Consider the following 21,873-nt stretch of genomic DNA (forward strand, 5'->3'; position numbering starts at 1 on the left):
AAAATACTAACCAAGACTGGGTAATTTGTAAACAATGGAGGTTTAGTTGACTCACGGTTCTGCATGGCTGGGGAGGTCTCAGGAAACTTATAATCACGGTGAAAGCAGAAGTAGGCATGTCTTACATGGCAGCAGGTGAGAGAGAGCATGGAAGAACAGGGAAAACTGCCTTATAAGACCATCAGGTCTCATGAGAATTCACTATCCCAAGAAGAGCATAGGGAAAACCGCCCCTATAGTCAAATCATTTCCCACCAGGTCTCTTCGTAAACACCTGGGGATTACAATTCAAGATGAGATATGAGTGGGGACGCAAAGCCTAACTATATCCTTCCACCCCTGGCCTCTCCCAAATCTCATGTCCCTTTGACATTTTAAAACAAATCATGCCTTCACAACTGTCCCCCAAAGTCTTAATTTATTCCAGCATTAACCCAAAAGTCCAAGTCCAAAGTCTCATCCGAGACAAGGAAAGTCTTTTCTGCTCAGCAGCCTGTAAAATTAAAAGCCAGTTAGTTACTTCCAAGATACAATGGAGGTACAGGCACTGGATAAATGCTCCCATTCCGAATGGGAGAAATTAGCTAAAACAAAGGGGCTACAGGCCACATGCAAGTCTAAAATCCAATGGGGCAATCATTAAATCTTAAAGCACTGAAATAATCTCCTTTGACTTCGTGTCTCACATCCAGGTCATGCTGATGAAAGAAGGGGTGGGCTCCCACAGCCTTGAGGAGCTTCACTCCTGTGGTTTTGCAAGGTACAGCCCCTGCCCCCTGGCTACTTTCACAGGCTGGCATTAAGTATCTTTGGCTTTTTGAGGTGCACGGTGCAAGCTGTTGGTGAATCTAGCATTCTAGGGTCTGGAGGATGGTGGCCCTCTTTTCACAGCTCCACTAGGCAGTACCCCAGTGCTGACTCTGTATAAGGGCTCCAACCCCAAATTTCCCTTCCACACTGCCGTAGCAGAGATTTGCTATGAGGGGTCCACCTCTGCAGTGAGCTTCTGCCTAGACATCTAGGCATTTGCAGGCATTCTCCGAAAGCTAGGGGGAGGTTCCCAAACCTCAGTTCCTAACTTCTGTGCACCTGCAGACCTACCACCACATGGAAGCTACCAAGGATTGGGGCTTGCACCCTCTGAAAAAAATGTCCCGAGTTGTATGTTGGCATCTTTTAGTCATGGCTGGGACAGAATGCACCATGTCCTGAGGTTGCACACAACAGGGGAGCCCTGGACCCAGCCCACAGAACCATTTTTCTGTCCAAGGTTTCTGAGCCTGTGATGGGAGGGGCTGCTGTGAAGTTCTCTGACATGTCCTGGAGACATTTTTTCCATTGTCTTGGCTCCTTGTTACTTTTGCAAGTTTCTGCAGCTGGCTTGAATTTCTTCCCAGAAAATGAATTTTCCTTTTCTACTGCATCTTAAGGCAGCACATTTTCCAAACTGTTATGCTCTGTTTCCCTTTTAAACATACGTTCTTGGCTGGGGATGGTGGCTCACGCCTGTAATCCCAGCACATTGGGAGGATGAGGCAGGTGGATCATTTGAGGTCAAGAGTTCAAGATCATCCCGGCCAACATGGTGAAACCCTGTCTCTACTAAAAATAAAAAAGTTAGCCAGGCAGTAGTGGCTTGTGCCTGTAATCCCAGCTACTCGGGAGGCTGGGGCAGGAGAATTGTTTGAACCTGGAAGGCAGAGGTTGTGCTGAGCCAAGATTGTGCCACTGCACTCCACTCTGGGCAATAGAGTGTCTGAAAAATAAATAAATAAATAAATAAATAAATAAATAAATAAATAAACAAACGAACAAACATAATTTCCAATTTTATTTTATGTTTTAAATTTATTTTTTTTGAAACGGAGTCTCCCGCTGTTGCCCAGGCTGAAGCACAGTGGTGCCATCTGGGCTCACTGCAACCTCCACCTCCCAGGTTCAAGCAATTCTCCTGCCTTAGCCTCCTAAGTAGCTGGGACTACAAGCGCCCACCACCACGCTCAGCTAATTTTTGTCTATATAGATATATACTTTTTTTTTTTTGAGACAGAGTCTCGCACTGTTGCCCAGGCTGGATGGTGCAGTGGCACGATCTCGGCTCACTGCAAGCTCCACCTCCAAGGCTCACGCCATTCTCCTGCCTCAGCCTCCCGAGTAGCTGAGACTCCAGAGGTGCACCACCATGCCCAGTTAATTTTTTTTTTTTTTTTTGTATTTTTAGTAGAGATGGGGTTTCACCATTTTAGCCAGGATGATCTCGATCTCCTGACCTCGTGATCCACCTGATTCAGCCTCCCAGAGTGCTGGGATTACAGGCGTGAGCCACCGCGCCCAGCCTAATTTTTGTATTTTTAGTGGAGACAGAGTTTCACCAAGTTGGCCAGGCTGGTCTTGAACTCCTGACCTCAGGTGATCCACCTGCCTCAGCCTCTCAAAGTGCTGGGAGGTTCCGATTTTAAATAATCTCTTTGTGAATGCATAAAACTGAATGCTTTCAGAATAACCCAGGTCACATTTGAATGCTTTGATGCTTAGAAATGTCTCCCACGAGATATCCTAAATCATCTCTTTGAAGTTCAAAGTTTCACACCATCTCTAGGGCAGGGGCAAAATACCACCAGCCTCTTTGCTAAAACATAGCAGGAGTGACCTTTACTCTAGGTCCCAATAAGTTTCTCATCTCCATCTGAGACCACCTCAGCCTGGACTTCATTGTTTAAATCACTATCAGCATTTTGGTCAAAATCGTTCAACAAGTCTCTAGGAAGCTCCAAACTGTCCCACATCTTCCTGTCCTCTTCTGAGCTCTCCAAATTCCTACAACTTCTGCCCACTACCCAGTTCCATAGTCATCTCAACATTTTCAAGTATCCTTATAGTAACCCTACTCTACGCAGTAACCCTACTCTACTCTACGCAGTACCAATTTCCTGTATTAGTTCATTTTCACACTGCCATAAAGATACTACCTGAGGCCAGGCGCAGTAGCTCATGCCTGTAATCCCAGTACTTTGGGAGGGTCAGGCAGGTGGATCACCTGAGGTCAGGAGTTTGAGAGCAGCCTGGCCAACATGGCAAAACCCTGTCTCTACTAAAAATACAAAAATTAGCTGGGCATGGTGGCATACACCTGTAGTCCCAGGGAATCAGAAGGTTGAGGCAGGAGAATCACTTAAACCTGGGAAGTGGAGGTTGCAGTGAGCCAAGATCATACCACTGCCCTCCATCCAGGGTGACAGAGTGAGACCCTATCTCAAAAACCAACCAACCAAACAAACAAAAAATACTACCCAAGACTGGGTAATTTGTTTTTTTTCTTGAGACGGAGTTTGGCTCTTTAGCCCAGGCTGGAGTGAAGTGGTACGGTCTTGGCTTACTGCAACCTCCACCTCCCAAGTTCAAGTGATTCTCCTGTCTCAGCCTCCTGAGTAGCTGGGATTACAGGCACCTGCTACCATGTCTGACTAATTTTGTATTTTTAGTAGACATGGGATTTCACCATGTCAGCCAGGCTGGTCTCAAACTTGACCTCAGGTAATCCACCCACCTCAGCCTCCTAAAGTGCTAGGATTACAGGCGTGAGGCACCGCCCCTGGCCAACACTGGAAAATTTATAAACAAAGTTTAATTGACTCATAGTTCCACATGGCCAGGAAGGCCTCACGAAACTTACAATCACAGCAGAAAAGGAAGCAGGCACATCTTACATAGTGACAGGTGAGAAAGGCTGTGCAAGAGTAGGGAAAACTGCCTTATCTCTGATAAACATCATTGTAAAAATTCTCATGAGAATACTAGAAAATCAAATTCAACAACACATTAAAAACATCATTCAACTTCCTCTCGAGCTTGGCATTCAGTCGGTGGGGACCCACGGATTCGACACGCATGTCAAGATGTGTTATTTCTGTTTGGGGCCCATCTGTTCTGGCCATGGCATGATGTTCATCCGCAATGATTGCAAGGTGTTCAGATTTTGTAAATCTAAATGTCATAAAAACTTTAAAAAGAAGTGCAATCCTCGCAAAGTTAGGTAGACCAAAGCATTCCGTCTGAAAAGCAGCTGGTAAAGACCTTACAGTGGATAGTTCATTTGAATTTGAAAAACGTAGAAATGAACCTATCAAATACCAGCGAGAGCTATGAAATAAAACTATTGATGCAATGAAGAGAGTTGAAGAGATCAAACAGAAACACCAAGCTAAATTTATAATGAACAGATACAAGAAAAAGAAAGAGCTACAAAATGTTCAGGATATCAAAGAAGTCAAGCAAAACATTCATCTTATCCGAGCTTTGCAGGCAAAGGGAAGCAGCTGGAAGAGAAAATGGTACAGCAGTTACAAGAGGATGTGGACATGGAAGACATTTCTTAAAAATCTCTGTAACCATTTATATACATTTGAAAATGTCCTTAGAGAATTGGAACTGCTAAATTATTGGTTTATTTTTTACATAAGGTCACTTAAATGAAAAGTGATTAAAATATATCTTTCCTACATTGTTATCTACAAAACATCAGATATTACGGATGTCAGACTGCATCCAGTGTTAAATCTTCACTGACAGCTGTACTTATTTAAATCATGAAGATTCTACTTATAACTATAGAAGTGAATTGTGGACGTAAAATGGCTATGCCATTTGGACAGTGGCACTAGGTAGCATTTGCAATAATAACTAATGGCAAAAATTCATGGCTAGTAATGCATAAAAAATATTCTTTGCAGTAAAATATTCCCTTTATTAATGTTATAAAAGGGGGATATGGCCGGGCACTGTGGCTCACACCTGTAATCCCAGCACTTTGGGAGGCAGAGGCAGGCAGATCACCTGAGGTCAGGAGTTCGAAATCAGACTGGTCAACATGGTAAAACTAAAATTAGTCTCTACTAAAACTACAAAAAATTAGCCAGGCGCAGTGGTGGGCACCTGTAATCCCAGCTACTCTGGAGGCTGAGGCAGGAGAATCGCTTGAACCCAGGAGGTGGATGTTGCAGTTAGCCGAGATCACCCCATTGCACTCCAGCCTGGGCGACAGAGTGAGACTTTGTCTCAAAAAAAAAAAAAAAAAAAAAAGGTAGGGGGCAGATACAAGGAACTAACCATTTGTATGACCGTGTCAAGTAATATTTTGATTTTAGTATACCCTGTTTTGGTTTATTTGCATCTTAGAAAGCATAATGGCATTGTTCGATGAAGTCTAATTATGCTGGACTGTTTTGACCTGATTTAACCATTCTGATAGATAGCTATGGAAGTTGGGGATGAGAACTGAATAATCTTTGCCTGGAATGGCACTACACTCTAGAATTTTCACTTTGGAGGATACTCAGTTCTAACTTGTGATTCCTGGTAGAACAAACTTTATTCTTCTAGCCTAGCAATGATCTAGAAGCAGAGGAATCCCAGTGCCTTTTAAAAGTTATTATGTAGTTTTCTTAAAAACAAAAAAAAAAATCCTGTTTTTGTAAAGTAGAATTTGTGGGTACAACATCTGTTCATTATTTGCACATAAAATAAAACCATTTTAAAAGTAAAAAATAAATAAATAAAAAGATCATTCATCATGACCAATTGGAATTTATTTGAGGGATAAAAAGATGGTTCAACATACACAAATCAATCAATGTGATACATTATATGAACATAATTGAAGACAAATTCTTATGAATATTTTAAGTAATGCTTAAAATACATGTGATAAAATTTAACATTGCTTCATAAGAAAACCCTAAAAAAAATAGGTATAGAAAGAACATATTTCACCATGACAAAGCCCATATATGATAGAACCACATCTCAATTATATTAAATGGGGAGAAACTGAAAGTCTTTCCTCTAAGATTTGGAACAAAAGAAGGATGCTTACTTTCACCACTCTAATTCAACATAGTCAGGGAAGCTGTAGCTACAGCAATCAGACAAGAGAAAGAAATAAAGGGCATTTAAATAAGGAGGAAATAAATCAAAGTAATATTGTGTGCAGATGATATAATCTTACATTTGGAAAACTTAGTCTCCATCAAAACAAACTATTAGAACTAATTAAAACATTTAGTAAAATTGCAGCACACAAAATCAACATACAAAATGTAGTAGCATTGTGGCCTGGCACGGTGACTCAAATCTGTAATCCCAGCACTTTGGGAGCCAAAAGGGGCAGATCACTTGAGGTCAGAGTTCGAGACCAGCCTCGCCAATATGGCAAAACCCCGTCTCTATGAAAAATTCAAAAATTAGCTGGGTGTGGTGACAGACGCCTATAATCTCAGCTACTTGGGAGGCTGAGGCAGGAGAATTGCTTGAACCCAGGAGGCAGAGGCTGCAGTGAGCTGAGATCGCACCATTGCACTCCAGCCTGGGTGAAAGAGCAAGACTCCGTCTCAAAAATAACAATAACAATAATAATAATATTAATAATAAAAACTCCATCTCAAAAAAATTAGTAGCATTTCTAAATGCCAAAAGTGAATAATCTGAAAAAGAAATCAAGCATGTCATCCCATTTACAATAGCAACAAATAGAAAGAAATACCCAAGAATAAACTAAACCAAAGAAACAAGATCTCTATAATGAAAACTATAAAACAGAAGAATGGAAAGATATTCAATTTTTATGGACTGGAAGAAACAATACTGTTAAAATGTTCCTATTACCCAAAACAATGTAGAGATTTGATGCAATTTGTATCAAAATACCATGACATTTTTCACAGAAACAGAAAAAAAGATTCCAAAATGTATATTGAACAATGGACCCAGAACAACTAAAGCCATCATGAGCAAAAGGACAAAATCAGAAATTACATTACCTGACTTCAAATTATACTACAGAACTATAGTAACCCAAACAGCATGGTTCTGGTATAAAATTAGACACATAGACTAACAGAACAGAATAGAGAACTCAGAAAAAAATGTGTATATCTACAGTGAACCTATTTTCAACAAAGGTGCCAAGAACATACATTGGCAAAGGGACAGTCTTGTCAATAAATGATGCTGAGGAAAAAAATATCCATATGCTGAAAAATAAAACTAGATCTCTATTTCTTGGCATATACAAAAATAAAAGCAAAATGGGCTAAAGACTTAGATCTAAGACCTGAAACTATGAAGCTACTAAAAAAATCCCAAAATATTAGGGAACTTCTCCAGGACACTGGACTGATCAAAAATTTCTTGAGTAGTACCTCACAAGCGCAGGCAACCAAGCAAAAATGAACAAACAGGGCTGGGCATGCTGGTTCATGCCTGTAATCCTAGCACTTTGGGATGCTGAGGTGGGTGGATCACCTGAGGTCAGGAGTTCAAGACCAGCCTGGCCAACATGGCAAAATCCCATCTCTACTAAAAATACAAAAATTAGCCGGCCATGGTGGCACACACCTGTAATCTCAGCTACCTGGGAGGCTGAGGAAAGAGAATCACTTGAACCTGCGAGGCGGATGTTGTACCACAACCTGGGAGGCGGAGGTTGTACCACAGCCGAGACTGCGCCATTGCACTCCAGCCTGGGCAACAAGAGCAAAACTCTGTCTCAAAAAAAAAAAAAAAAGAAAAAAAAAGGAACAAACAGGATCACAGCAAATTAAAAAGCTGCTGTACTGCAAAGAAAACAATTAACAAAGTGAAGAGAACACCCACAGTATGGGAAAACTGTTTGCATAGTATCTATATGACGAGTGACTAATAACAGGAATATATAAGGTACTTAAAAATGCTATGGAAAAAATGCAATAATTCCATTAAGGTTGGATAAAATGATTGTTTCTCAAAGGAAGACATACAAATGACAAACAGGTATATAATAAGGTGCTCAGCATCATTGATTGTAAGGGAAATGCAAATCAAAACTACAATGAGATATCATCTCACTCCAGCTAAAATGACTTTTCCCCAAAAGACAGGCAATAATACATGTTGCTGAAAGTGTGAAGAAAAGTGAACTCTCATACACTGTTTCTGGGAATATAAATTAGTACAGTGACTATGAAGTACAGTATGGAGTTTCCTTAAATAACTAAAAATAGGACTACCACATGATCCAGCATTCACACTTCTAGGTATACATACTAAAAAATAAAAATAATTAATATACCAAATAGATATCTGGCCTCCCATGTTTATTGCAGCACTATTCCCAATAGCAAAGTTTTGGGATCCACTTAAGTATGCATCAACAGAGAAATGAATAAAGAAAATATACTACATACACACACACAATATAGTACAACTTAGCCATGAAAAATGAGATTCTATCATTTACAACAAAGTGGATAGAATTGGAGGATATTATATTAAGTAAAATAAGCCAGGTACAGGAAGACAAAAACTGCATGTTCTCACTTATTTGTGGGATCTAAGAATTAAAACAACTGAACTCATGGAGATAAAGAGTAGATTATAGTTATCAGAGGCAGAGAAGGGTAGTGAGGAGGGATGATTAATGAGTACAAAAATGTAATTAGAATGAATAAGAGCTAGTATTTGATAGCACAACAGTGTGACTACAGTCAACAATAACTTATTGTATGTTTCAAAATAACTAAAAAAGTATAATTGGAATATTCATGATACAAAAAAATAGTAAATGCTGGAGGTGATGTATATCTCATTTACCGTGGTGTCATTATTAAACACTTTAGGCCTGTAAAAAAAAAAAACAACTCAAGAAACACATTAACATATACACTTACTATGTATCCACAAAATTAAAAAATAAAAAAAGGTCTATTTACCAGGAATCTATAACAGTTATAAATTTACATATTTATGTGTGTATATTACACGAAATATTGACAGAAGTGAAGCAAGAAATACACGGCAACACAATAATTGTGCACTTCTAGACCAGACCTCACTTTCAATAATGAATAGAAAAATCAAATATAAGGTCAATCAAAAAAACCAGAAAACTTGAACATTATAGGCAAATAGACCTAATAAACATGTACAAAACTCTCCAGTCAAAACTGGCAGAAGACACAATATTCTCAATTGCACATGGCAAATTCTGTTAGGATATATAACAAGACATAAAATTGTAAAAGACTGAAATCATGAAATATATCTTCTCTGACCAAAATAAAATGAAACTAGACATTAAAAGAAGAAAAAGTGGCAAATCCAAAATTACTTGGAATTATTTAAACACATGCTTGAACATATTTTTGTTCAAGGGTAAAATAATTTAATATTTTTAAGATTTTAATACTACCAAGAGTTATGTACAACTTCAACTTTATATCTATCAAAACCCCAATGGTACTTTTTTGCAGAAATATTTTTAGAATCCTAAAATTTCTTTTAGGGACAATGACTAGGCAAGTATTCCCAAAAAAACAAGAACAAAGAGGCATTACACTTCCTGGTTTCAAAACATGTAACAAAGCTACAGAAATAAAAACAAGGTGGTACTGACATAAAGACAGATAATTGTATAAGGGAACAGAATAGAAAGCCCAGAATAGAAAGCTCTTTTGCATGTGATCAACTGAACTTCCACAATGTTGCCACAATCACCCAATGGGGAAAGAAGAGTCTTTAACAAATAATGTTGAAAACTGAATATCTTCATTAAAAACACCACAAACTTGGATCCTTTCCTTTCTCCAGATACAAAACAATCTTTTAAATGGATTAACTAAACATAAAAAACATAACTAATGAAATTCTTAGAAAAAATATAGGAGAAAATATGACATCAGTCTTAGCACTTGTTTATGTATGGAATTAAATGTATAAGTAACAAAGAGCAGAAAAATGGGAGTATATCAAATTCCAAATTTCTACACATCAAAGGAAATGGTGAAGTAGAAAAAGGTAAAAATATTTGCAAATCACATATTTGATTGGTATTAGTACCAAGAACATATAAACAATTCCTAAAACTCAACAACAAAAAAATGAAGAACGAAATTAAAAATGAGAACAAAATTGAACGGAAATTTCTTGAAAAATATGCAAATGGCCAATAAGCATTTGAAAGGATGATTTACAAACATGCAAAGCAGAATACAATGAGATATTATCTCACACCAATTAGAATAATCACTACAAAAAAATCTGTCAAGAATGTGGAGAAATGAGAGAGAACATTTGTAATCTGCTGGTGGGGAAATATGACTGCCAGTATAAAAAACAATATGGAGGTTTTTCAAAAAATTAAAAATGGAATTGTCATAGTATTCAGCAATTCCACATCTAAGTATGCATACAAAATATAAGACACATAACCTGGAAGAGATATCTGCACACACACAATATTTGTTTATTACAGCAATGTTTACAAAATCCAAAAGGTAGAAGCAACCCAGATGTCCCTAATGAGCAATTAAAAAAATATGGTGTATACAAATATATATATATGCCAAATATATATACACACATATGTGCACTATAGTGAGTATATATATACACACAACATATGTATACACACACATATACACACAATAGTGTAATTCAGCCTTTAAAAAGGAAATTTGATCACATTCTCTAAGAATAAATCTTGAGAATGTTAACTGAAATAAGCCAGTAACAAAGTGACAGATAGTGTATGATTTCATTTTTATGAAATATGTTAGTAGTCAAATAGAAACATAAAGTAGAATGGCATTAGTCAAGGGGTAGAGAGAAGGTGAAATAGGCAGTTGTTATATAAAGGTGAAATAGGCAGTTATTATATAAAGTGTTGCAAGATGTAAACATTCTAGAGGTCTTTTGCATAAAAAATGTGACTATACATAACACAACTGAAACATACACTTAAAAAGATCGAGGCCGAGGTGGTTGGATCACCTGAGGTGGGGAGTTTGAGACCAGCCTGGCCAACATGGTGAAACCCTGTCTCTACTAAAAATACGAAAAGATTAGCTGGGCGTGGTGGTGCACGCTTGTAATCTCAGCTACCCGGGAGGCTGAGGCAGGAGAATTGCTTGAACCCAGGAGGTGGAGGTTGCAGTGAGCCAAGATTGTGTCACTGCACTCCAGGCTGGGCAACAGAGCAAGACTCCATTTCAAAAAAAAAAAAAAGATTTGAGATGGTAAATTTGATGTTATGTTCTTTACCACAATATTTTTCTTAAAGGATAACTAAAAAAATCAGTTATAAAGCTATCCAAAAATCACCTTCAAATCACAAAAGTGTTTCACATAGATAAAATACAGATTCATCAATAAACACATCGTAAAATTAAGATGATTTTCCTGACTACTCACCTAGACAAGAAAAAAAAAAACATAAAATATCAGCCAAGAAAAAACATATAAGATAAACTGTGAACAAAGTTGGGGTCATATTTATAGACACAACATGCACATTCATATGTGCAATTTAAAAATGACAGCCATCTGACTGATTCATTTTCTAATTAAGCCCCACATTCACTTAAATTGCATATATAGAGTTGCAAATTGTCATCCAAAGTTATAATGCATAAGTAAAACCAAAAACACAATAAACTGATGTCAAGGAATCTACCCTAAAAGAGAAACCCAGTAATATGAATTGTACAACAAAAATAAGAGAAATATTTACCCACAAAATTCTGTATGCTACATTGATGTACTATTAAGAAATAATTTTGCTACATAACTACAGTGTTCAAATGTGCTTGTGCACTTCTGGAGTGGACACATTTGCAATAATTGGTGTCTACTGTATAGCAGTAAATTTTTTTTCTTTTTTATAATTTTTTTGTGAGACAGAGTCTCACTCTGTCACCCAGGCTGGAGTGCAGGGGCACCAGCTCGGCTCACTGCAACTGCCGCCTCCTGGGTTCAAGCAATTCTCCTGCCTCAGCCTCCCAAGTAACTGGGATTACACGCACGTGCCACCATGCCTGGCTAATTTTTGCATTTTTAGTAGAGATGTGCTTTTACCATGGTGAGTAGGCTGGTCTCAAACTCCTGACCTCAAGTGATCCACCTGCCTCGGCCTCCCAATTTGCTAGGATTACAGGCATGATAGTCACCGTGCCTGGTCCTTTTTATTCTTTCTTTTTTTTCTTTCTTTCTTTTCTCTCTCTCTCTCTCTTTCTTTCTTCCTGGTTTTCTTTCTTCCTTTCTCTCTCTCTCTCTCTCTTTCTTTCTTAACATGGATGAGACCAATCATCCCTGGTTGCTACAGGAGAATAACAGGTATAGTTAAGAAACAACTTTATTTTATTTATCTTTTTTTGAGATGGAGTCTCGCTCTGTCGCCCGTGGTACAATCTCGGCTCACTGCAACCTCCGCCTCCCAGGTTCAAGCAATTCTCCTGCCTCAGCCTCCCAAGTAGCTGGGATTACAGGTGCCTGCCACCATGCCTGGCAATTATTTGTATTTTTAGTAGAGATGGGGTTTCACCATGTTGGCCAGGCTGGTCTTGAACTCCTGACCTCAGATGATCCACCCACCTAGGCCTCCCAAAGTGCTGGGAATACAGACATGAGCCACCATGCCCGGCCAAGAAACAACTTTATTTTGAGCACAGGAAATGACAACAGCACTTAACAGCTATATCATAGTCTAAATCCTGCTTTGGCAGTAAAATTTTCCAGAAAATGCACTACAGTCATTCGGAAAATGCTCTAAGAAATAGCATTTAAAGATGGTAAAGATAATTTGTTACCATTAATATACTGATGCTATGTTTACACAAAATTAAAAGTCTGCAATTCAGTCTTTAGAAGCAAAAAAAAAAAACAAAAACGCCTTAGACGTCTAAATAAAGTAAAAATGTGTATGTTGAAATATGAGTCACTGGCATATAAAATAAAAATTTTGGAATAAATTATATAATAATTTAGATATTGGTTGAGAAAATGAAAATCTTGATTTATTTTTGGTTACTATAAAACTTACAGATGAACATTTTAATAAATAAGGAGTGCCTAGTATCTAATAAACTTCTTACATAACATGTAAATTACAGTATATTGTTCTGAACGTTTGAATCTAAAATTATAGATAAATTTGAAAGAGAGAAAAATAGAAAGTGAAACCTTATTGGGAGAGTGACATCAGCAAGAATGTGGAACTCTTCTTAAACTCTTCTTAAACTCTTGTTTATCCTGCCAGGGCAACAATCATTTTGCTGCCATCCATGGACAAAAGTGCCTTTATGAGAGTTTTGGGATCCAGGGAGAGTATTGTGACACCCTGCAAAAGCCCAAAACTGAGGAGGGCTGTATTGGGAAGGCAGGCCCTCATTCAGGTGGCAAACTTGAGGGCCCCTTATCTTGGTTACAGACCAGAAAATGACTCACTCAACTTGGTCACATTGAGTATTCTGAAGTGACTCTGTAATCATCTCTGATGTCTCCTAGCCACGGTCTAGAAGCAGTCCTTCTCAGAGGCCTCAGGACACTCAGTCATGGTCATGGAGGCGGGCCTACAGAACTTGGCCTTTAGTCTTTACTGTGACCTCTGAAGCAGGTCTGTGACTCAGTTTTAGCCATTTTAGCCACAGTTCATGGACAGTCCTGCCTACTTGCGAACCTACACAGAGACCTGAGGAAATCCTCCCAGGTACTCAAAAGGAGCCACACTCACCTATACATCTTCTAACAGGCCTACCTTTTGTGAACCCAACTGCAGAACCCTGCCCTGGTATCTGCCCTACAAAACAAAGTACTGAAAGCAAAGTCTGCTCAAAATAAGAAAGGATTTACGAGAAGACTACGTTATGTCTAATTCAAATACTTCTATTTTAACATATTACTGAAAATCCTAAGTGGAACAATATGGCAAGAAAATTTAAAAAGCCATCTGAAATAAAAAGAAAAAAGAAAAATGTCACTGTTTGTAGATGACAAACTCTTATATATAGAAAACAATAAATAGCTGGCGCAGTGGCTCACGCCTGTAATCCCAACACTTTGGGAGGCCGAGGCAGGTGGATCACCTGGGGTTGGGAGTTCGAGACCAGCCTGACCAATATGGAGAAACCCCATCTCTACTAAAAATACAAAACTAGCTGGGCATAGTGGTGCCTGCCTGTAATCCCAGCTATTTGGGAGGCTAAGATAGGAGAATCGCTTGAACCCCGAAGGCAGAGGTGCCAGCAGCCAAGATCACATCATTGCACTCCAGCCTGGGAAGCAAGAGCGAAACTCCATCTCAAAAAAAAAAACAACAAAAAAACACGATAAATAGTACACCAAAACGCTGTTTAACGTAATAAATGCATGCAGTAAATTAGCAGAATATAAAATTAGCATACAAATATCAATTGTGTTTTCATACACTAACAACAAACTATTCAATGAAAAAGAAAAAAAAATCTCATTTAAAATAGCATCGAGGCTGGGTGAGGTGGCTCACACCTATAATCCTAGCACTTTGGGATGTCAAAGTGGGCAGATTGCCTGAGCTCAGGAGTTTGAGACCATCCTGGGCAACATGGTGAAACCCCATTTCTACTAAAATACAAAAAAATTAGCTGGGCCTGGTAGCATGTGCCTGTGGTCCCAGCTACACAGAAGGCTGAAGAATTGCTCGAACCTGGGAGGCAGAGGTTGCAGTGAGCCGAGATCATGCCACTGCACTCCAGCCTGGGTGACAGAGCGAGACTCCACCTCCAAAAAAAATAAAAAATAAAATAAATTTTAAAAGCATCAAAATAATACATTTCTTAAAAAGAAATTAAACCAGGTAAAAGACCTTTATGATGAAAAATAAAATATATAATAAAAATTGGAGAATACATAAATGTAAAAGTGTGCCACATTTATAGATTGGAAGAATAAATATTGTTAAAGTTTTCACACTATCCAGGGCAATCTATAGATTCAATGAATTTCCTTTCAAAATTCTAGTGACCTATTTCACAGTAATAGAAAATAAAAGCTTAAAATTTATATGAAACTCTAACAGACTTTGAATAGCTAAAGCAATCTTGAGAAAGAAGAAAACAGTAGAAGGCGTTATAGTTTCTGATTTCAAACTATATTTCAAGACTACAGTAATAAAAACATGACGGCATGCACATAAAAGTGGACAAACGAACCTATGGAACATGGTAGAGGGCCCAGAAAAAAAACCTATTCATATTAGGTCAGTTAATCTTCAATAAGGGTACTAAGAATGCACAATGCAGAAAGTATAGTTTCTTCAATATTTGGTGCTAAATAAACGGATATCTGCAAGCAAAAGCATGGCATTAGACCATTTTTCTTAAATTATGCCCCAAAATTAACTCAATATAAAATAAAGACTTAAATAAAAACACGAATCCTTTAAAATCCGAAAAGAAAACATATAGTAAACCTCCTCTATATTGGTCTTGACAGTAATTTTTTGGGAAATGGTACCAAAAGTACAAAAACAAGAGCAAATATAAACGACTTGGACTACATCAAACTTAAAAGCTTCTAAACAGAATATGACAAGAAAAATCACAAGATGGGAGATAATATTTGCAAACCATATACCTGTTAAGTGGTTAATATCCAAAATATATAAATAACTCATACAAATCAAAGGTGAAAACAACAATAATAAATATAATAATAATAACCCAATTTAAAAATAGGTAAAGGAGGCCCGGCACGGTGGCTCATGCATGTAATCCCAGCACTTTGGGAGGCCGAAACGGGCGGATCACGAGGTCAGGAATTTGAGACCAGCCTGACCAATATGGTGAAACCCCATCTCTACTAAAAATACAAAAATTAGCCAGGCGTGGTGGCACATGCCTGTAACCCCAGCTACTCAGGAGGCTGAGGCAGCAGAATCACTTGAACCCGTGAGGTGGCGGTTGCAGTTGAGCTGAGATTGCACCATTGCTCATGCCTGTAATCCCAGCACTTTGGGAGGCCGAGGAGGGTGGATGTCTCTGTCTCTATTAAACCCTGTCTCTACTAAAAATACAAACATTATCCCACGTGGTGGTGCGCGACTATAATCTCAGCTACTTGGGAGTCTGAGGCAAAAGAATCACTTGAACCCGGGAGGCAGAGGTTGCAGTGAGCCAAGATCATGCCACTACACTCCAGCCTGGGCGACAGAGTGAGACTCTGTCTCAAAAAATAAAAAAATAAAAATAGGTAAAGGAATAAATTTTTTTAGTAAAGACATACAAATGGCTAACAGATATGTGAAAAGCTGCTCGACATGACCAATCATCAGGCAAATGCAAATTAAAATCACGATGAGCTATCACTTCACACTTGTTAAGATGGCTAATATAAAAAACAAATGAGACATGTATGTTACTCAGGTAATGAATATCCTAAAAGCGCTAATTTCACCACTCTGCAATCTATTCATGTAATAAAATTACACTTGTGCTCCCAGAGTTTATACAAAAGAAAAAAGAAAAATATATAACATTTTGAAAAGGGTGTGAAAAAAATTCTGTACTCTGTTAATGAGTTATAAATTGGTAGTCATTACAAAAATCAGTATGGAGATTATTTAGAAAAAAACCCCACAGAACTACCATACATCAATCCCACTTCTGTGTGTATATATATAATCTATAGAAATAAAATTAGTATACTGAGTATTTAGATCCCCGTATTTCTTGCAGCATTATTCAAAATTGCCAAGATATAAAAACAATCTAAATGTTGTTGAATGCTGAATGGATCAAGAAAACATGCTGTATATATACTCAATGAAGTATTATTTAGTCAATCTGACAACATGGATAAACCTGAAGAAAAACATGCTAATTGAAATAGGAAGATACAAATATTTCTTATTTGTCTCACGTGTATGACGAATCTAAAAGGTTGAACTGCTAGACGCGGGGAGTACAAAAGTGGATACCAGAGCCAAGAGGTAGGGAAAATGGAAGATGATGTTTAAAGGGTACAAACTTTTAGTTAATAAGTAAGGTTTGTGAATCTAATGTACAGCATCATGATTATAGTAGATAATAATGTTTTTGTATACTTGAATACAATAAAGGAAACTATGTAAGATGACACATGTATTCATTAACTTTATTGAATTAATTATTTCACAACTGACCAGGCACAGTGGCTCACGCCTGTAATCCCAGCACTTTGGGAGGCCAAGGTGGGCGGATCACCTGAGGTCAGGAGTTTGAGACCAGGTGGGCTAACATGGTGAAACCCAGTTTCTACTAAAATTACAAAAATTAGGCTGGGCACAGTGGCTCACACCTGTAATCCCAGCACTTTGGGAGGCCGAGGCAGGTGGATCAACTGAGGTCAGGAATTCGAGACCAGCCTGGCCAACATGGCAAAACCCCATCTCTACTAAAACTACAAAAATTAGCCAGGTGTGGTGGTGGGCGCCTATAATCCCAGCTACTCAGGAGGCTGAGGAAGGCAGAATTGCTTGAACCCAAGAGGCGGAGGTTGCAGTGAGCTGAGACTGTGCCACTGCACTACACCCTGGACAACAGAGCAAGACTCTGTCTAAAAGAAAAAAGAAAAGAAAAGAAAAACAGAAAGAAAATAGAGAGTAAAAAGAACTGGCTCTGATGTATATGAGTGACTGGAGTTGTCCAGTAAAAAATTTTTAACACAGAAATACTCTCTAATTTATTCTCTAATGCTGAAGAAGAACGGCAAAAAATCCACTAAACCAGATTAGTGAGTATGCTTTTGTGGATGAGACAGCATAAAATTTAGCACATTAACCCATGCATATATTTTTTTACTGATATATATTTTTTTACATTATACAGGCTAAGTTGTGATTTTTTTTTTTTTTTTAATTTTTTCAGACGGAGTCTCACTCTGTCACCCAGCCTGGAGTGCAGTGGTGAGATCTCACCGCACAGCAACCTGTGCCTCCTGGGTTCAAGCAATTCTCCTGCCTCAGCCTCCCGAACAGCTGGGACTACAGGCGCCCAATACCATGCCTGGCTAATTTTTGTATTTTTAGTAAAGACAGGGTTTCACCATGTTGGCCAGGATGATCGCGATTTCCTGACCTTGTGATCCACCCGCCTTGGTCTCCCAAAGTGTTGGGATTACAGGTGTGAGCCACCAAGCCTGGCTGAATATTTCTTATACGAAGAAGTTACGGTCAGTTAGAAGGTATGCCTCAAATTTTAATGTGTAAAACAATGAACTGGAGATCTTATTAAAATGCAGGTTTTGATTCAGAAGATCTAGGCTCAAGCCTGAGTTTCTAAATTTCTAATAAGCTATCCAGTTATGCCAATGCTTTTGGCCCAAGGAGAATATTTTGTCAAATATTAAGTACATGGCAGAGCCTGGGTTTATCCCAGTACACAAAGGTGAGAACTTCCATTTTTCTAAAGCAAGCTATAAGCAAGGAGAATTTGAAAAGAATTGGGAGCCTCCAGATTATATGTGATGATTTATGTACATCAGTTGGTAAATCTCCTAAAGTTACTTATTAATAATAAAGAGAAAAATCATTAACTCTACAGTTAAAAAATCTGTCAGCACTTTATCCAACAGAATAAAATTAACATGAACTGTAATACAAAGAATTGGTATAAGTGCTAATTCACACAGAGGGCACAATATCACTGCTGTGTTTTGTTTTGTTTTGTTTTGTTTTGTCTGAGATGGAGCCTTGCTCTGTCGCCAGGCCGGAGTGCAGTGGCACAATCTCGGCTTACTGCAGCCTCCACCTTCCGGGTTCAAGTGATTCTCCTGCCTCAGCCTCCTGAGTAGCTGGGACTACAGGTGCACACCACCACGCCCAGCTAATTTATATATTTTTAGTAGAGACGGGGTTTCACCATGTTGGCCAGGATGATCTTGATCTCTTGACCTCGTGATCTACCTGCCTTGGTCTCCCAAAGTGCTGGGATAACAGGCTAAGCCACCGCACCCAGAGCTGTGATATTATTGAACACAAAGAAGTAAATTACAATCTGAATCTAATTATAGATACGTCAGTTTTATTCAAAGATTAAGCTACATACAGAAATCTCCCAGCTTCTGTAATATTTAGTAAATGTAATTAATATTTTTCTTTAGCATCATAAAAAGTGTCTTCTAAGTATTCTTTTGTTCAAAACTTTCTAATTCTGGGGGAATTAATGCCATCCTCTTTCTGCATTTCCTTAATTCTGTTATGCATAGAGCAGATGGAGCATCCAGATGGGACCTAAACAGCATGTGTTCCCCTTCTTCACCAATATCTGAGGGCATGACCCTATCCCCAGTAGAAATCTTGGGTGTACACACCTGCTCGTGTTGATCTGTCACAAAGAGAACATTCTTTTGAGATAGGGTGTCACTCTGTCATGTAGGCTAGAGTACATTGGCATGATCATGGCTCACTGCAGCCTCAGCATCCTGGGCCTAAGTGATTCTCCCAACTCAGTCTCCTAAGTAGCTGGGACCACAAGTGTGTGACATCAAGTTAGCTAATTTGTTTTATTTTTGTAGAGGCAGGGTTTCCCTATATTGCACAGGCTGGTCTCAAACTCCTTGACTCAAGAGATTCTCTCACCTCGACTTCTCAAAGTGCTGGGGTTACAGGTGTGAGCCAGCATGCCTAGCCAAATGGAACACTTTTAATATTGCATGCAATACATTCATAGTGAGGTTTGGTCATGGTGTGTATAAAGCCTGAATGAAGAGAGTAGAGGGAAGGTTCTGGTATACTGTGGAGAGAAATTTTGCAGAGCTCTTTGACTACCACAGGAAGAAAACGGGAAAATGTAGCTGAAAATAAATAAATAAATAAATAAATAAATAAAACACATTAGGCAGGAATATCACATGTAGAGAAGTAAAGGTTTTTGAGTTCTAAACATGTAACATTCCAGGAAGTAGACACAGCCCCTGAACTTGAACACATTTACCTGAAAACCAGCCATTTTATTCTCTTTTTTACTTCTCTGAGATTCCTTGTCAGATGAGATCCTCTGGAAAAAATAAAACTTGCTTTTTTTTTTTTTTTTTTTTTGAGACGGAGTCTCACTCTGTCACCCAGGCTGAAGTGCAGTGGTGTGATCTCTGCTCACTGCAACCTCCACCTCTTGGGTTCAAGTGACTCTCCTGCCTCAGCCTCCTGAGTAGCTGGGGTTACAGGTGCGCACCACCACGCCCAGCTAATTTTTGTATTTTCAGTAGACGCTGGGTTTCACTATGTTGGTCAGCTGGTTTCAAACTCCTGACCTCGTGATCCACCCACCTCGGCCTCCCAAAGTGTTGGGATTACAGGTGTGAGCCACCGTGCCTGGCTGCTTATGTTATTTTAATGCAACGCTTGGAAAACAACTTAGAAACTATTTTTGCTATTTCCCTTTACAAACCCATATGTAACTGCAGCCAATGTTCCCGGCCAGAACTGGGTCCAGCTGCATGTTCTTGCAACCCAATATCAAGATGCAGACAAACTGGAAAAGAAGAGAGTTTATTTCTGTAACTGGGTACAAGGAGAAAGTCAGAGATAATTCACCAGACCAACTCAAGATTATAAAGTTCTTCCAGTACTTATATATGTTTCAAATTATATGCCTACGTATAATATTATACTTGCCTAAGTTTATGGGTGATTAATTTTGTTTTAACTAAAATATCAGAGCCCAGAAATGTCCCCTAAATCTACTTAATCTGTGAGGGCCCTGGTACCAGTGTGATTACTTCTGTCCTATCTTACCTATGGTTTGTGTCTGGAGAGTTGCTTCAGAGCCCCAATAAATTTATCTGACCCAAGATGGGTCCTGGTACAAAGAATGTAGGGCTGTCTTTCTTTATTATCTTGACTTGTCTCAAGTTTCAGGAGAAGCCTGGGCAAGATTCTTACCAAACATATGTTTCATTTCTGGCTTTGGTGTCTGGGCATCAATTTCCCTAGGTTTAATTACTAACTTAATGTTAAGGCAGATGCTGTGGAAGTCTGAATGTATAACTGGAATGCTATGGAGGCCTGTCTTTGTGACTGTTAGGAAGAATTGGCCTGCCACAATCCCCACTGTCAATTTGCGCATCATTTCTATCATGCCCAAGCTGGCTAGACTGCTGGGATGCGGGACATCGTGATCATTCTGGCTACTTCCTGCTGAGGGGGGTCACTGTTTGGGGGCAGTGAACGTGGGATTAGAGTAGCAGAGGTTCATTTGCTCTTGGAAATACTATTCGCCTCAGGCTTTCAGCAGCAGCACCTGCTGAAATATGATGGCATGAGTTTGGGGAATGTTGTGAAACAGCACACAGTATATAGCAGCAATGCATTACACAGCACAGAGATATACTTAAGCCTAGGAAAACAGCAAAGAATGCCAGGACTTCCTGCCAACAAGAAGGTTCTGTGCTGAGTCATGATGCAAGTCAATCATTTTGTGATAACTGCAGGCTAGAAATGGCTAGAATTTGCTGACGTATACCCTTTAGTGTTAGAAAGACATTCCCAGAATTATTCAGAATATACACACAGCATTTGGTTTTGACGAGGGCATGAGTTCCCCCTTGGGCTGCAGTAAGGCCATTCGATTTTGCAAAATAGCCTTTCACATATGATACATTTCAGTATTTATAAGAGAAATGCTTTGGAAGCTGTCACTTAGAGCCCACTGAGTAAAGTTGGCTAATGCCTCTATGTACCATGTAACATTTTCTAATCCTATTAAGAGCATGAATATTGCAGATAGATGGTTGTACCAGCGAAAGACTGACGTGGTCCATCTGTTAATCATATGTGGAAGAGTGGGCAGATTTTGAATGTTTTTTACCTAATGACCTTATGCCTATGGGAAGCCTAGAGTGCAACATCCCTACCAGCCCAAGGGAAGCCATGGCCATAGGTTGGTGCTGCAAAGCCACTGAGTTGTGTTGGGAGGATACCAATTTAGGCCAGGCCATTTGAGACCAATCTGTGGTGAACATATCCCTCTGCTGGAGTACTATAATATATTGGTACCACTCAGAGGGAATCCATCCTATAACCTGAGTTGCATTAGGCCAATGGTCAAGGAA

The 21,873-nt window shown here is 38.9% G+C and overlaps 1 protein-coding gene and 1 pseudogene across 1 annotated transcript in view; one reads left to right on the plus strand and one right to left on the minus strand.

Annotated features, from left to right (window-relative positions):
* ZNF92 (zinc finger protein 92) overlaps positions 1–21,873 on the minus strand; it is a 141,480-nt gene that overhangs the window by 64,963 nt on the left and 54,644 nt on the right. The window lies entirely within an intron of this gene.
* On the plus strand, positions 1,774–4,508 carry LOC140709611 (probable ribosome biogenesis protein RLP24 pseudogene; annotated as a pseudogene).

Source organism: Chlorocebus sabaeus, chromosome 21 (assembly GCF_047675955.1).
Source record: "Chlorocebus sabaeus isolate Y175 chromosome 21, mChlSab1.0.hap1, whole genome shotgun sequence".
NCBI lineage: Eukaryota > Metazoa > Chordata > Mammalia > Primates > Cercopithecidae > Chlorocebus > Chlorocebus sabaeus.